This window comes from Nuphar pumila, chromosome 1 (assembly GCF_984573655.1).
Source record: "Nuphar pumila chromosome 1, dmNupPumi1.hap1.1, whole genome shotgun sequence".
Taxonomy (NCBI): domain Eukaryota; kingdom Viridiplantae; phylum Streptophyta; class Magnoliopsida; order Nymphaeales; family Nymphaeaceae; genus Nuphar; species Nuphar pumila.
In genome coordinates, this window is record NC_143249.1 from 76,678,906 (window position 1) to 76,694,692 (window position 15,787).

Genomic DNA, 15,787 nt, shown 5'->3' on the forward strand with positions numbered 1-15,787 from the left:
AAATTTTATAAAAATGGAGAAGAATTTAAAGAGATTGATTGAAAATTTATTTTGAAAAAGAATTCTCACGGGTAGCAGCGATGCTCTTATGAGGGGTATCAGGATTATCCTTTATCCTGAATGGGAACACCTCGGACAACGAGGGTCAGGCTTTTTCCTTAACCTGAGGGAAAAATATAAATAAAAGAATACCTCATGGGAAAGAGGCATCAGGTTTATCCCTTAACCTGAAGGCGTTGTTTTTTTTTTTTAAAAGATAAAGGAACAAAACGTAATGAAATTTGATAAATTGACAAAATTGACAATAAATTGATAAAATTTGATTAGATAAAAAAGAAAAATGAAATGAACGCAATTTAATGAAGATAACCAAGTTAACAAAGAATTGGTAAGATTTTTAGAAAAAGATTTGTCTGATCCTGCCTGCATTATGATGAAGGAAAATAAGTACAGATCAAAATAAAATGTCCCAGTATCAGGGGGAAGGATGGGAGAATTTAATAGAAGATTATTGTTTTATTGAAAGACTTTTAAAGAGTACAAAAGGCCATGATGAACAATTCAAGTGTAAAATCTTTTCAAATGTAAAGCATTAATAGGATCTGGCAGCTCTACTCCATCTGCGTTGATCAAACGATAGGAATTGCGGGGCAGCGCCTCTTTAACCACATAAGGGCCTTCCCAATTGGGTGACCACTTGCCCTTCGGCCGATGCTTGAGATGAGCTGTTGATTTGAGCACAAGATCATTGACTCGGAATCTTCTCTCAATAACTGATTTGGCGTAGTGCCGAGCTATCCTCTGACGATAGGCCTGAGCGTGTTCCGCTGCCTTGAGCCTTTTTTCATCTAATAGATCAAGCTGTATCAACCTCTGCTGCTGATACTGATCCAGCGGAAGCTCGATGAGCGATGCAAACTTGAGTGCAGGCTTCTGAACGTGAAGAGGTAATACTACTTTTGTTCCATAGACGAGCTCTGAAGGAGTAGCATTGGTTGGGGTCCGAATGGTGGTTCAGTATGCCCAAAGTGCATCATGCATCTTTTCGTGCCAATTACGGCCCGTTTCCACTGTTCTTTCCAGGATGCGGATCAAAATTTTGTTAGTGGCCTCTGCCTAGCCATTTCCTTGAGGATAATAGGGAGCTAAGAAGTGGTGATGAATCCTGAACTTCGAGCAGAAGGTCTTCATCCTCTCATTCTTGAAATGGCTGCCATTGTCTGACACAATATCATGTGGGACGCCGAAACGGCAAAGAAGATTCTTATGAATAAACGAAACCACATGCCGGCCTTCTACTGTTCGCAGGGTTACAACTTCGACCCATTTGCTGAAGTATTCTGTAGCTGCGAGGAAATATCGGTGGCCATTAGAAGCCGAAGGAGTGATTGGACCAACCACGTCGAAGGCCCACATCGAAAAGGGCCAAGGAGAGACCACGGATTGCAAGTATGCGGCTGGCGCATGAATGGAAGGTGCGTGCATCTGTCATTTGACGCATTTCCTTACAAATTGATGGCAATCGTGCTGCGTGGTCTTCCAATAATATCCCGCCCGGATGATCTGCTTGACGAGTGTTTGGTAGCCGATGTGACCACCACAAATTCCCTTGTGTGCCTCCCGGACAACTTCCATGGCTTCATCCTTATCTAAGCATCTGGCGCATTCAGAACTGAATCCACGGCGATAAAGAGTATCGACGAGGATGAAATAACGGGCTGACATGCGCTGAAACGCGTGTTGCTCCTTCCTTGGCATTTCCGCTGGAAATTTACCAGTTTCGATGAAGTTTTTGATGTCTTGGTACCAAGGCTTCTCTTTCTGAGTGGCTTGGTTCACTTGTTCAGCTGGAATGTAGGCAGATTGATCAAGTCTGTCGATTTCGAATGAACGACAGGATTCACTGTCTTTAAATGACAGGATGGAGCCTAAACAGGCTAAGCCATCTGCTATATGATTGTATTCCCTCTTGACATGGTTGAGTTGAAATTCTTCAAAGTTGCCTATGAGAGCTAAGGCAATCTTTTGATAGGGGATTAACTTTGAATCTTTGACTTGCCATTCAACATTAACTTGACTGACAACAAGTAATGAGTCGCCGAAGGCGTGTATTCTCTTGACACCAAAGTCTTGCAAAATCTTGAGGCCTTGTATTAGAGCTTCATACTCGGCCATATTGTGAGTACATTGGAAGTCGAGTTTGAGGGAATAAGGGATCATCTCTTTTTCAGGGGTGATTAGCAAGATCCCAATCCCTATACCGGACATGTTTCGGGCTCCGTCAAAGAATAGAGTCCAAATTGGGGATTCCTGAACGCTGCAAATGCGATCATCAGGAAAATCATCTTCGGCTTTGATCTCTTCTGTCAACGGGAAATCTGCTAACTGATCCGCGATGGACTGACCTTTGACTGACTTCTGAGAAACATATTCCAAATTGTACTGCATCAGGAGGACTTGCCATTTTGCAATCCGTCCAGTGAGGAAAGGTTGTTCAAAGATGTACTTGAGAGGGTTAAGTCTTGACAGAATTTTGATCTCTGAGGCCATCAGATAATGTCTTAACTTCTGACACATCCATACTAAGGCTAGACATGTCTTCTCCATCTGAGAGTATCTCTTCTCATAATCGATGAAAGTCTTACTGATGTAGTAGATGGCATGTTCTATCCGGCTGCCTTCCTCGTACTGTGCAAGAAATCCGCCGCAAGCGTTATGGTTGACGGAAATATATAAAAGGAGTGGTTTTCCGAGTTCTGGCGGCTTCAGAACGGGCGGGTTGAGGAGATACTGCTTGATGCGCTCAAATGAGAGCTGACATTCTGATCCCCACTCAAACTTCACTTCTTTTCTTAGCAAGTGATTAAAGGGCTCGCATCTCATGGCCAAATTGGAGATAAAACGCCGAATTGATTGAATGCGACCTTGAAGGCTTCACAGCTCTTTAAGATTAGTGGGAGGCAGCATATCGATGATCGCCTTCGCCTTGGCAGGATCTACTTCTATGCCTTTCTTACTGATCATGTAGCCAAGCAACTTGCCTGACTTCACTCCGAAGACGCATTTCTGTGGATTGAGTCTTAATTTGTAGAGAATAAGTCTTTCAAAGACTTGGCTGAGAGCATCAAGATGATCTTCTTCTTCTTTGGACTTGACCAAAATATCATCCACATAGGCATCCATATTCTTGTGCATCTGGTCATGAAAGATAACTGCCATTGCTCTCTGATAGGTTGCCCCAGCATTCTTGAGCCCGAACGGCATGACTGTATAGCAAAATGTACCCCAAGGCGTGGTAAAAGAAGTTTTGGATTGGTCCCGAGCGGCCAATTTGATCTGATTATAGCCTGAGTATCTATCCATAAAGGAGAACATGGCATGGCCTGCCGTGCTATCGATCAAAAGATCGATGTTGGGAAGTGGATAATCATCTTTTGGGGTGGCTTTGTTCAAATCTCTAAAATCAATACAGATCCGGACTTTGCCATTCTTCTTGGGAACCGCCACGATGTTCGCCAACCAGTCTGGATATTCAATGGTCTGAATGAATCCTGCTTTTAATAATTCTTCAAGTCCTTCTTTAACTTGCGGTGCCACTCGAGGATCCATCTTTCTCAATTTCTGCTTGATTGGTTTGCAATCTGGCTTCAATACAAGGCGATGCTCGACTAACTTGGAGTCTAAGCCTGGCATATCCTCATAAGTCCAAGCAAAGACTTCCTGATGCTGTTTGAGGAAGTAGATGAGCCTTTCCTTCTCATCTAAACTTAGACTGGAACCAATTTTGAGGATTTTCGGATCGTCTTCCGAACCGATGTTGACATCCTCTGTCGGGTCTTGAACCAATGGTGATGGTTCATCCTGCTTCTGAATATTGACAAATTCTGGCAAATCTTGAATCGTCGAGTCAAATTCTGCCAACTCTTCGATCTGCTTTGTCGCTTTGCTGACTTCTACCCCTTCTTTTGCCTTGCAGATTCTGGCCGGTTTGGATTTATTTTGATAAAAATTGGTATTGATGATGAGCTTCTTGAGCGATTTAGGAGCCATGATCCTGGCAATCCTGTAAGCGCAAAGAAGGTTTTTTGAGAAAAGATAAAAGGTTTTTTGAAAATAGCCTTTTGTAAGAAAACAAAGGATGATAATTATGAAAAAGAGATATAAGCAAGAATTTGTGTACATCAAGATGAGAAATAGGAATCAAAATTTTATTGATTTAAGTAACTTTGATATTTACAGATGACAGAAGAAAAACTGGGGCGGATCTTTTGCCCCTTACAAGATGACTCAAACAGGAAAGAAAAAGCAGAAAACATTGGCATTGTCTTCATTGTGATCCTTTGAAGAAAATGGTCTTCTTGCCGGACGATTGACCTGTGAAACCCAAGCCTTTACCTTTGATATGCTGAGCGGGGACGATCGGTTCCAGAATGCCGTCTTCATTCCTGCCCAGGCCCCTGAAGGGCTGATAACCGTGTTTCATCAGAAGATCAAACCCTCTCTTAGCTTTTGAGAACTGAGGAAAAAGAGGGTGATCCTGAAAGGAAGTGCAGTCGAGGCGCCCACCTAGTTTGAAGAAGTGGGGTCCCTGCCATTGAACCACTGCTGCAACATTCTCCGTCGGCTGGACTTCTTTCAGTTTCATCATGTCCAAACTTTCACTTAAATTGATTTCATCGACTTCTCGGATGCTCGGGATGTCGGCCGTGAAAGTAGGACGGGGAATCATCGGCTGCGGGAGTCGCTCTTCTGGATCCTCTCCTAGGACCGTAGTGATCATGCCTCCCTTCGACCACTTGATGCATTGGTGCAAGGTTGATGGAACAGCATTGGCGTTGTGGATCCAAGTGCGTCCAAGCAATAGATTGTACGTAGGTGGCACATTCACTACGTGGAAAAGGACAGTATGCACCGAATAGTTGATGAAGATCTCGAGGAATATCTTCCCCTTGGCCATCTGTCCGTGGTTGTCAAAACCGTAGATCGTTATCGGATCTGGGGTATATTCTTCTTCTTTCAGTCCTAGAGCCTTGGCCGTCATCTCAGGACAGATATTGAGGCTGCTGCCTCCATCGACAACCACATGGGGGACCGTCATGCCCCTGGTTCGCACCACTATGTAGAGAGTGTTATTGTGGAATGAATGAGGTTTTGGCAGATCCTCATCCAAAAAAGTGATTGGTGCATTTGTCATTGCCTGATTGACGATCTGAGCCACGTCCTGCGGTGTGGTGCTAGGCTTGACTTTGATTTTTCTGAGAAGCTCTTCTAGCACTTGTTGGTGCTCAGGTGAAGCGTGGGTTAGATCCAAGATAGAAATGTTGGATAAAGCAGTAATCGGCTTCTGAACTGACTCTGAAGCCTCTTTTTTCTTCGAAGCTGCCTTGATAAAACACTTCAGGATTCTGGGAACTAGCTTGGCAATGTCTGCCGCCACTTTTGCTGGTTTCTATTTGCTGAAAAATGCAGTGATATCCACCCTCTTGGCGAAAGACTGCGCTTGGCGGAGGACGAGGACCTGATGCTGATCCTGAATGTCCTGGCTGGAACATGGTTGAATGCTACCTTGCAGAGAAAATGTTTGTTCTGTGATGACTGAAGCTGAATGTTTGGGAAATGGTTTGGACAGGATTTCCGGCTGTTCTTCTTCATCCTCGATTAACAGGTTCTTGTTGATGTAATCCTGGATGATGTTCTTTAGGACAAAATAGTGCTCTGTGTCATGTCCAACAGTCCGGTGAAATTTGCAGAATTTATCCGTCCATTTGCCCATAGTGACTGGAGGATCTGCCACTTTGGGGAGTTTGATCATTCCCTTAGACATCATATATTCTAAGATGTCTTCACGGGACTGTTCCAGAGCTGTGAACTCTCGGTCATAACTCCAACCCTCGTGTTTCAGCTTTTCTGACTGTTTCGTTTCTGGCTGAGGTGCTGACTGAACAGGCTGTGGCTTGACAAACTTCACCTTTTGGGCTGCAGAGTTTGTCCTTTCGGCCCTGGAATGCCCGGCATTCTTGTTACGATTTTTCTTGCTCTTCTTGTTGCCAGAACTACCGCTGCCTTGATTTGAGAGTTTTGTAGCATAGGCGACATGCGCCTTTTTCTTCTGATCAGGATTCCCTCTGACAAAAGGATATCCTTCGTACAGACCATTGTCCAGGCCAGTCTCGAGCCATTCGGCTCTCTCAATTAGTTTGATGAATGATTTGGCGGGCGAAGTAGAAATGAGGTTCCTCAGAGGCTGGGCAAAATTATTCAGAATAATATGTAAGGCGTTGTTTTCGTCGCAAAATTTTTCCCGTCTTCTTTTCCTTGCGGAAGAGAGAGAGGGAAACGCTTTCGCAATTCAAACTTGACCGGATTTTGGAAATTGTTTTGAAATACTCGCCTCCGTTTTGAAAATTGCGGGAAAATCCATGGGATGGGGCTCGACCTGTCGGTACGAGGTTCGACCGTTCCTTCCGCCTTTAACAGGGGTAATCGAACCAAAGACCAAAATTGTGCTTGACTTAGTTAAATCATCAAAATCGTGTTCTATCCTATATGCACAGAGAATTCAGGCATGTGCTATGAGATTTTGGAAAATGTAAGTTGGAAAACATGATGTATGCTCAGAAAACCTTTGGAGTTGAAAGATATTTCTCAGGGAAAAGGTCAATTTCTCAGGAAACTCAGATGAAAAAGGGTTTTGAAATCACGAGAAAATTTATGAAGATTTGGGAAAATCATGAATGGTTGAAAATCCTGGGAAAATAGAAGTGATTCTTGAGAAAAAGGGTGAACATTTGAAAAGGGAAACACTTCTCAGGAAAACTCGGACTTTGAGAATTTTCTTAGGAAAATGATGGAAAATTTATAGGAAAACTCATTGGAGAAAAAAAAAACTGAACTTGGGAAATTGAAATCCTAGGAATCTTACCCTTGAAATACTTGGAAATCGATTTTGATTTTTGAGAAAAAGTGAGAGACTTCTTTTGAAAATCTTGAGAAAATAACCTTTTCCATGGAAAACTGTGGAAAAACTTGACTTGGGAAAACCGATTTTGGAAAATCCTCAGAGTTTCTTGAGAAATCAATTTCTTGAGAATGAAATTTTCTTAAGAAAATCATGAGAAAATCAATGATTTCATGATGCAAATGATATGAATGTATGAATGCACTTTGAAAGATTTTCTGAGAAATTTGTTGGAAAAATGTGTATTAAGTCAAAATAAATCCTTCACATATTCTGACTGTGGCCATGAATATGTTCAGAGTTTAATTGATTTAATGCACAATACTTTGAAAAATTGGAAATATGAGGTGCATTTTAAGATAGCCTAAGAGTGTAGGCTCAATGTGATTGGTAGAAAGATGATGGATCTGGGTCTCGTCCATGTTCCGACTAGGGCCGTAAATATGGATTCCACCGAGTTTATCAACTCCCTAAGAGTTGGTGCACGTGCCATTCGTGAACATCCATAGTGCTTTTGAAATAAAATGCATGAATCATATAAACAGGATATTGCATGAATTCAAACTATATGATATGCATCCTAGTCTAAGCAGGAAATTAAATTTCTTATTCCAAAATTTACATTATTACATCACTAAATAAATAAAATAAAAGAAATTGCAGACTTCAGCTCCTTCTTTTGAATGTCCCTGCCAAATCTTGAAATGGGGTTAACTCAAATATGTGGGTTTTTCCAAGATTTTCCAATAATATTATGAAATTATTGGATTTAATTGGATATAAACCCTATTCTCATACTTCCTTGATATTTGAAATGATGTAAATGCAGGAAACTTAGTAGAAAATAGTTTGAAATTCGAAATGATGGTCAAAATGACCAAAATACCCCTAATTATAAAGTTATACCTTTAAAATTAGGGTTTTTTGAAGGAAAACTTGGTAAAATTGAGATTTTGAAATTCAAATTGAATTAAATGATGATGAAATACAGTATGAGACATTATGACATGCTGCTAAACACCTTAGGATTGTAAAATCAGAATTTGACATTTTGCAATTTATCCAAAATAACGAATTTCGCTTGTTTTTCGCTTGGATCTGGGTCCCGCGGGGCCCTATTTTGATGATATAGCTAAACCGAGCCTCAAATGAATTTCAAATCACACCAAATTCGGTATGAAGCATCTACCTACTCTGATAGACAACCTAGAATGCTAAAAATCATAAAATGATATGATTTGAATGCTAAAATTTAAAGAAAGTCGTAAAAATGGTGGATTTCGCCTACGGATCCGAACCAAATGCAATGCTTAATATGATAATGCAAAATTTACACCATGAAAACTTCTGATATTTTTCATACTGCTAAAGGACCCGAAATGTAACATTTTGGGTTTTTACAGCCTCCGGATTTGAGCCATGGTGAGTTCGGTAACAGGGATTTGGTTATGACGGAGGTAAAATCGACCTAATCTGATATAAAATGCTAAACAAATAGAAAACAGACATGGAAATTTCTGATATTTAACAGAGATACTCATGACACCTATAGGGACAACTTTCATGTTCATGACTTTGGTATTTGATCAACAGAAACAGAGATAAAAATATAACCTTTTCTGCCTAAATCAACAGAACAGACAAATGTGACCAAACAGGTGACTGTCAAGAAAAATCCGAAACAGATATTACAACTGTTCTAAAAATCACAGGCTTTCATATTCAAATAGAAGACATCCCGAACATAACATTCACTTTTTACAGATTTGGATTTGGATCAATACCCAAGGAGAACCCATCGACCTAAGTCGATCCAAAGTCTCAGAGGCCCAAATCAGGCTCTGACACATGTCCCTCACTCTCGGATTTTTTTCATACATTAAACAAATTCAGAAAAATCTGATAAAATCAGGTTAAAACCTAGACATCTTTCCGAACTCATAAAATCTTTCGGATCGAAAATCGGATCTCCCATGAGGGAGATCTTGATTTTACAAGTTGGAAATGCGTTTTTAAAATGCATCCTGGGTAACAAAACCCGACTTACCATTTTGAACATTTACCGCAGTAAACGAATTCAAATCTTTTATAATTTTTGGCACATTTTTAGGGACACCTAAAGGCGCATTTCGTGATTTTTTTAGAATTTTTAATGAAAAATAAATGCATGAAATGACGTGTGGATTGACTGACAAAAATAGAGAGCTACTAAAATTGAGCAGAATTGAAATAAATGCTTAATTAAACCTAATTAACTTATAAAACATGCTAAATTTATGAAATAAAATACAAATTAAATCTAGCTAAATGCATGAATGCTAAAAATCATCAAGGAAGCATAATTATAAATTTTTATATTTGTCGTTTTATGAGAATAGCTCAATCCATCCCTCGGATGAGCTCTTTCTTCAAACGACAACACGAATCAAACAAAAGGCATTATCATGGTGAAATCAATAGAAATGGAGGCTTACCCTGTGTTCTCCAGTAGTTTTGGAACTCCCAAAATGAGCTGCTACCTTGATAATGGGCTCCAGAGGGGCGTGAATCTAGAGGACACCAAAAAGAAAAAAAAAATGGAATTATGAAGTTCAATTCTCAAACAGGGCTCTCTCTGAGCTGGGCATGGGCTAGGGTATTTGTAGAAATTTTAGAGATTTTCAAAATTCAAAGACAGTGAATCTAGACCTTCCATGTGGCGCAATCTCAGGGCATGCCATTTTGATTTTTTGAGAAAATAAAAATGAGAATTTTGTGAGTGAGACACCTCAGCAGGGGAATTTGGAATTTTTCAAAAAGCTTGCTTGATTTTCTCTGCAGGAGTCTCCCAAATGGCGCCACCTCAGAGGATGTCCTCTTGGAGTTTGAAATTCAAAGCTTGGTTTTCCTGGAAGAAGGAGAGATTGCCATGTGGCGCCACCTCAGGGTGGCTCCACACTGCCATGTGTCAGAAGGTAGGAGCAGAGGAAGCAGAAGATGCCACCTGAGAGAGAGTTTGAAATTTAAATTTCTGCTTTTTCTAGAGGAAAGGAGAGACTGACATGTGGTGCCATCTCAGGGTGGCTCCTACAATGACATGTGGCAAGAGGGAGGAAAAGGAGGGAAAGGGACACGTGGCACCATCTCAAAAAATGAATTTAGGGAGGAGACTTCAGGATTTGCGCCACCTCAGCCTGGAGTTTGAATATTTGAATTGTTGCTTTTTCTAAAGGAGGCAGAAAGTGACATGTGTCACTTGCTTTTTCTGAAGAAAGCAGAGAGAGACACATGTCCCTTGCTTTTTCTGAGAAGAGCAGAGGGTGACATGTGTCACTTGCTTTTTCTGATAAAAGCAGGGAGTGACATGTGTCACTTGCTTTTTCTGAGAAGAGCAGAGGGTGACATGTGTCACTTGCTTTTTCTGAGAAAAGCAGGGAGTGACATGTGTCACTTGCTTTTTCTGAGAAGAGCAGAGAATGACATGTGTCACTTGCTTTTTCTGAGGAAAGCAGGGAGTGACATGTGTCTGCTGCAAGAGAGAATACCTCAGATGGCGCCACCTCAGAAGGGGAAAACTCTACTTTTTCTGGACAAGGCAGCACATGACATGTGGCATCTCAGGGTGACCTTAGAATGACACATGGCACAGGGTGAAGATGGTGGACACTGACACGTGGCATAAAATGAAGAGGATGTCTAATGACATGTGGCGGCATCTTAAGATGGCCCCCATACTGACACGTGTCGGAGGATGGAAGGAGAGAGAAAATGACATGTGGTGCCACCTCTAGGTGAACTCCACGCTGACACTTGGCAGGTAAATAGGAGGAGAGAGAAAAAGACAAGTGGCACCAATCCAGGGGACAAGGCTCCTATATTTTTGGGTTTTTTCAAAATTCAGGTTTTTCAAAAGAAAAGCCTATGTGACACCACCTCAATGTGGGCCCCACATTGCTTCTTTATTGAAATAAGGACAAGACAGTAAATCCTTTTTTTGGAATTTTCATAAAATCTAGACTAATTGGCAAAACAGAAATTTTGAAAAGAGATGGCCCCTGTAGGGTGATTTTGTAAAAGGAAGATATTGACAAAAGGGCGAAATCTGAGATGAAATTTATTGAAAATTATTCAGATTGTTTTCCTGATAAAATATTTTGAAATTCAGAGTCCTGGGGGTAAAATGGGAAGAATTGATAATTTTGAAATTGATTTTAAAAAGAGTTGAAATTCAAATCTGGATTGAAAATTTTGAAATCGAGAGTTCTGGACCTCGAAATGACATATTGTGCAGTAAAGTGATATGAAATGCTCATGCAATGCTATGCAATGACATGTCTTATGAAATGTAATCCTGAACCGGGCTTTGGAGATTGTCGTCTCCTGTCAGGAGTAGAATTTTGAACATCTGAGCTAAAAATAGAGAAATTTTGAGAGTTGCAGATGCAATTTAGACTTCTGTAAGGTCCAGGCTCTGAAAATGACCATTTTGCCCTCTAGCGATTTCAAAGGCTGGATGATGATGCTTGGTGAAAATGTCAGGGAGGTGAGTGAAAATTTGGGGTGTTTACAGGCGTGCTCCTCTGGGATGGGAACCTTCATTCTGTTACAGGTGCTTCTCCACCTGTGGATGAATTCGCTGGCTTTCTCATTCTCATTCTGTTTTAAATTGTACAGATGATTGAGGGTTGGTGGGGCTTCGACATTGAACATGAAGCGCTCAATGAACAAATTCACGACTTTATCGAACTCTTATAGTTCGATAGAATTAATGTGGTCTGCATACCACCTGGCTGCTACCCCCTCTAGGCTGCGAGGAAAACAGATGAATAATGCCCGATTGTCTTTCCTGAAACGGCCGCATTCAGCATAGAAAGTGGCCAAATGAGCCTTAGGATTGCTCATTCCATCAAATTTAAGGAACTTGCGAGGGAGATTCTCCAGATTATCATCCCCGTCTAGGCCATGATAAAAATCTTCGCTGGAGTAGGTCTGCTTGCCCTTGCTTTTGGCCTGAATATCCTTGATAGCCTGATTCATTTCTTTCATCTGCTCTTGCATCGGGTCATTAACCGGAATGGGCTTGTTGATTGATTCGGGTTCTGCAGCGGTCTTTACAAACTGCGGTGGAGGATTCTGATGATAAACAAACTGTTCTTCTTCTTCTGATTCCTCTTCTACTGACTCTGTTTCTTCAGAAGTGGTGTCGGGCTGGACTTTCTTCTTGATGATCCTGATTGGCCTTTTCACAACCTTCTTCTTTGGCTTGCTTTTCGGAGCAACCTCCTTCTGGCTGGCCTCAGCCTGTTCTAACATCATTCTGGTCATCATTCTTTTGAACAGGTTATACATGGCGGGGTCTATATCATCGGTCTGATTCTGATTCTGCCCCCTGACTGACTTAGGAGAGCTGACTGCCTCGATCTCGCTGTCGCTGTGCTGAGGAGCAGTCTCTTTTCCAGCTCTGGTTTGCACCATTTTTGACAATGCCAGATGATTTCTGTATAAGTAGAAGAATGGTTAGAGCCTGGAGTAATTTTTGAAAATGCGACCTTTTGAAAAAAAAAGACATGAAAGAAGGGATTGATAGACGACTTAAACAAGTTCTCCCATTACCAAGGATTGGGTCATCACAAATTTTGCAATAATTGTGTCCCCATTTTGTGGCAACGAAAATGTGCCTTATGACCTAGGCGAGGTCGTCCATTAGGATGAGAGATAATCGAAGAAAGAATATAAGAAAGAGGTCTCATCACCGGGGATGAATTTGTCACCAGAATTGTGACTTTATAAAATAAAATAAAAATTTGGCCATAAAAAGCTTTTTATCAGAACAAAAGTTGCATTTTATTGATGACAAAATTTTAGATACAAAGAGAAGGTGGGCAGACAGTTTGCCACCATTCTCGATACTCTGATGATACATTAGGACCAGGAAATATAGACAAAGGAATGAAAGAGTCCCAAGTATATTTGGTGACGTGGTATGCTCCAGACCACTGATCCGACCGTAGATCAAACTCTGGCATGCGTCCCGTCGGGAAGCGGGTGTTGACACGAATCTGCCGCTGCGAGAACTATTGGATACACCTCTCTGGCTGATAGTCGACGCAGAAGAAAGGGCCGAGCAATCTGTAGCGCTTGTCACGAGCATAGGTGTATCGAGGAACGGTCTCTCTTCTGTCGAAGAAGTCCCAAACGATCTCTTCCTGATGCAGTTTCTCGATCAAAGCTTGGCACTGAATGGCTGACTTTGGCTGCTTACTGCTGAATCTGAAAGAACTGGCATTTGACGACACATGTCGCAGGAACCATGACTGCAAGGCATACGTGCATCCTTCCACCAAAATGGTTTCTCTGAGGGCGAAACAAGCTAAGCCTCTGTAGAGAAAGGCTAGAGCTGCCATGGACACCGAAAGCTGACATGTCTGCTTGCTTCCCCATCTTCGAAAGAGTTGGGCGACTCTGACATCGATGAAATTCTGACCATCCTGAAAGAACGCTAGTCCCACTGTGCATAGGACCATGGCATGCTGAATTCTTTCCTTTGCTGTTCGAGACAAGGTATCGACTTCTTCATAGGCCCCATACTTGTGATATAGTTCGAATAGATCGATGAACTGACTCCCGTGATCTCAGTGAGAGGCCAAGATCTGCTCCCTGTAGCTCTGGCCAATGCTTCTCGAACATCTATCCCTTTGACATTGATCAAGAACTGCTGCTCGACCGGGTCGTCTGGCTGACCAGCTGGCTCTGGAAACCCCATGATGTCACTGAACTCATCCATTAGCAAAGTCATCTCTCCCCATGGAAACCAAAATGTGCAGGTATGCGGATTCCACCGTTCTGCCATAGCTTGAATCAGACTGTCGTTGATGATTCGCTTGCCAACTGTCGATGCCATTTCCAATCCACAATCATCCAAGTGGTCTGGGAACATACGCGAGAAGGTGGCGAACCAGAAATAGTACCACCGAGGGAAGAAGGTACGAGACTGGATGACCCGATGATCTGGGGTCCCATCCCTTATTTGATAGAAGACATGATCCCTGGGAAAGATAGCATCGGGAGATTCGGACGCCATCAGAATGATACTGAGGCAAGAGAGGAAGAGAATTAGATAGACTGCAGGACTTATGGGCAGACTTTTGATGAAAGAAGAGGATAGATACAAATCCTGGAAATTTAAAGGATTTAGAAGAGTCTTTCTAGGGTTTTTAAGAAAACTTTTGACACACAAAAGAGAAAAAGAATGTAGGTAAGGGAAAAATATGCACCTGGGGTTTTTGAAAATAGAGGGAAATTTTGAATAGTACACCAAGGGTTTTTGAAAAAGGTTCGATATATATAGGAGGATATAAGGAAAATATTACACAATCATAGCTGCACAAACAAGGATGCGCACACAGCACTCCCTAAGGCTGACTCTAAAATGCAATATTTGAAATAGCTTGTAGGACCTTAATCCTAACTCTAAGATTTATATCATCTGTTTCCAATCAAGGTACGCCGATATACTCAAGCCGAAGCTCGAAGTACGTGGCATATAAAGATATCTCTTCGGTTCTAAGGTAAAGGCTTCCCAACATCCTTGAGCACCTACCGATATACCTCAGACTATGGCCCTTAGGTATGTGGTAGGGGGGCGCGAACCCAAATAAGTGGCCCAGTTGTGAGGCTCTCTCCCGAACTATGGTTCAGTGAGACAGCCCAGCAACGTGAAGACCGGGATAATATAGGTAGGGATGTTTTTCAAAATATGATCAACATGCAATAAAATCAGAAGGTTCTAATGCAAGTCCTAAAGAGATAGAATTTAAATGAAGAGCGGCATACACTTGCATACATTGTTTGCATTCAATCCCTAGAATTGAGGAGAGTTGTATTTAAAGCCTAAGTCTAATGTGATCATGGAATAATCTCCTCAATATAGTCCTACCAAACCATACTTAGATCCTATATGTAAAAAATGTCAGCTTTAGGACAGAGTCTAGGCTCCTAAGGTTTGCATGGAAATGAAGCTGACATAAAAGACTTAGAGAATATTAGAGCAAAGCAAAGGCATAATTCGACCGGACGGAGACGAGTCCCATCACGGTCGCCAAAACTGTGATCATCGCAAAATTTTTTCTCTCTTGTGTATTTCTCTCTCTTCCTTCTCTTTTCCTTTTCTAACCTCTATTTTCCTCCTTTTTGAAGGGAGAAGAATAAAAGAAAGAAAAGAAAGAGAGAAGAGAAAAGAAGAGAAAGAAAGAGAAGAGGAACTCTTTTGCGCGGTCTCACTTGACCTTGATTTGAAAAATATTTAGAAATTTAACTCGCCTCCGTTTTGAAAATTTGCGGGAAAATGGAGAGACGGGATTCGCTCGTCGGTACGAGGTTCGACCGTTCCAGAGGTAATCGAACCAAGGATCGAATCTATGCCTTTTGCTTTGCTTAAATATTATCTAAGAATTTATCCTAAAGATCTAAATGCACAAAGAATCATGCTTGTGCAATGCAAAATGTATGTTCTTTTTTAAAATGATTTGAAAATTTCCAAATGTTTCTGAGATGAATTTGATAATACGGTGAAGAAATGGTTGAATCTAACTTAGAACTTGAGATAGATCAGAGAAGTTCTAAGTTTTGAAATAATCAGAGTTCGGAAAATAAATCTGGATTTTGAAAGGAATGATCTTGAAGTTGAGATAAAAAGGAGAAGGAAGGAAATTTCAAAGTCATAAATGGTCTTTGAATTTGGATGAATGTTTTGAAAATGGAATTGAATTCTAGCTTTGAAGCTTTAAAATCAAAATGAGATTTTAGAGATTAGAATAGAATTGAGAAACGAAGTTGGATTTGAAAAGTTGG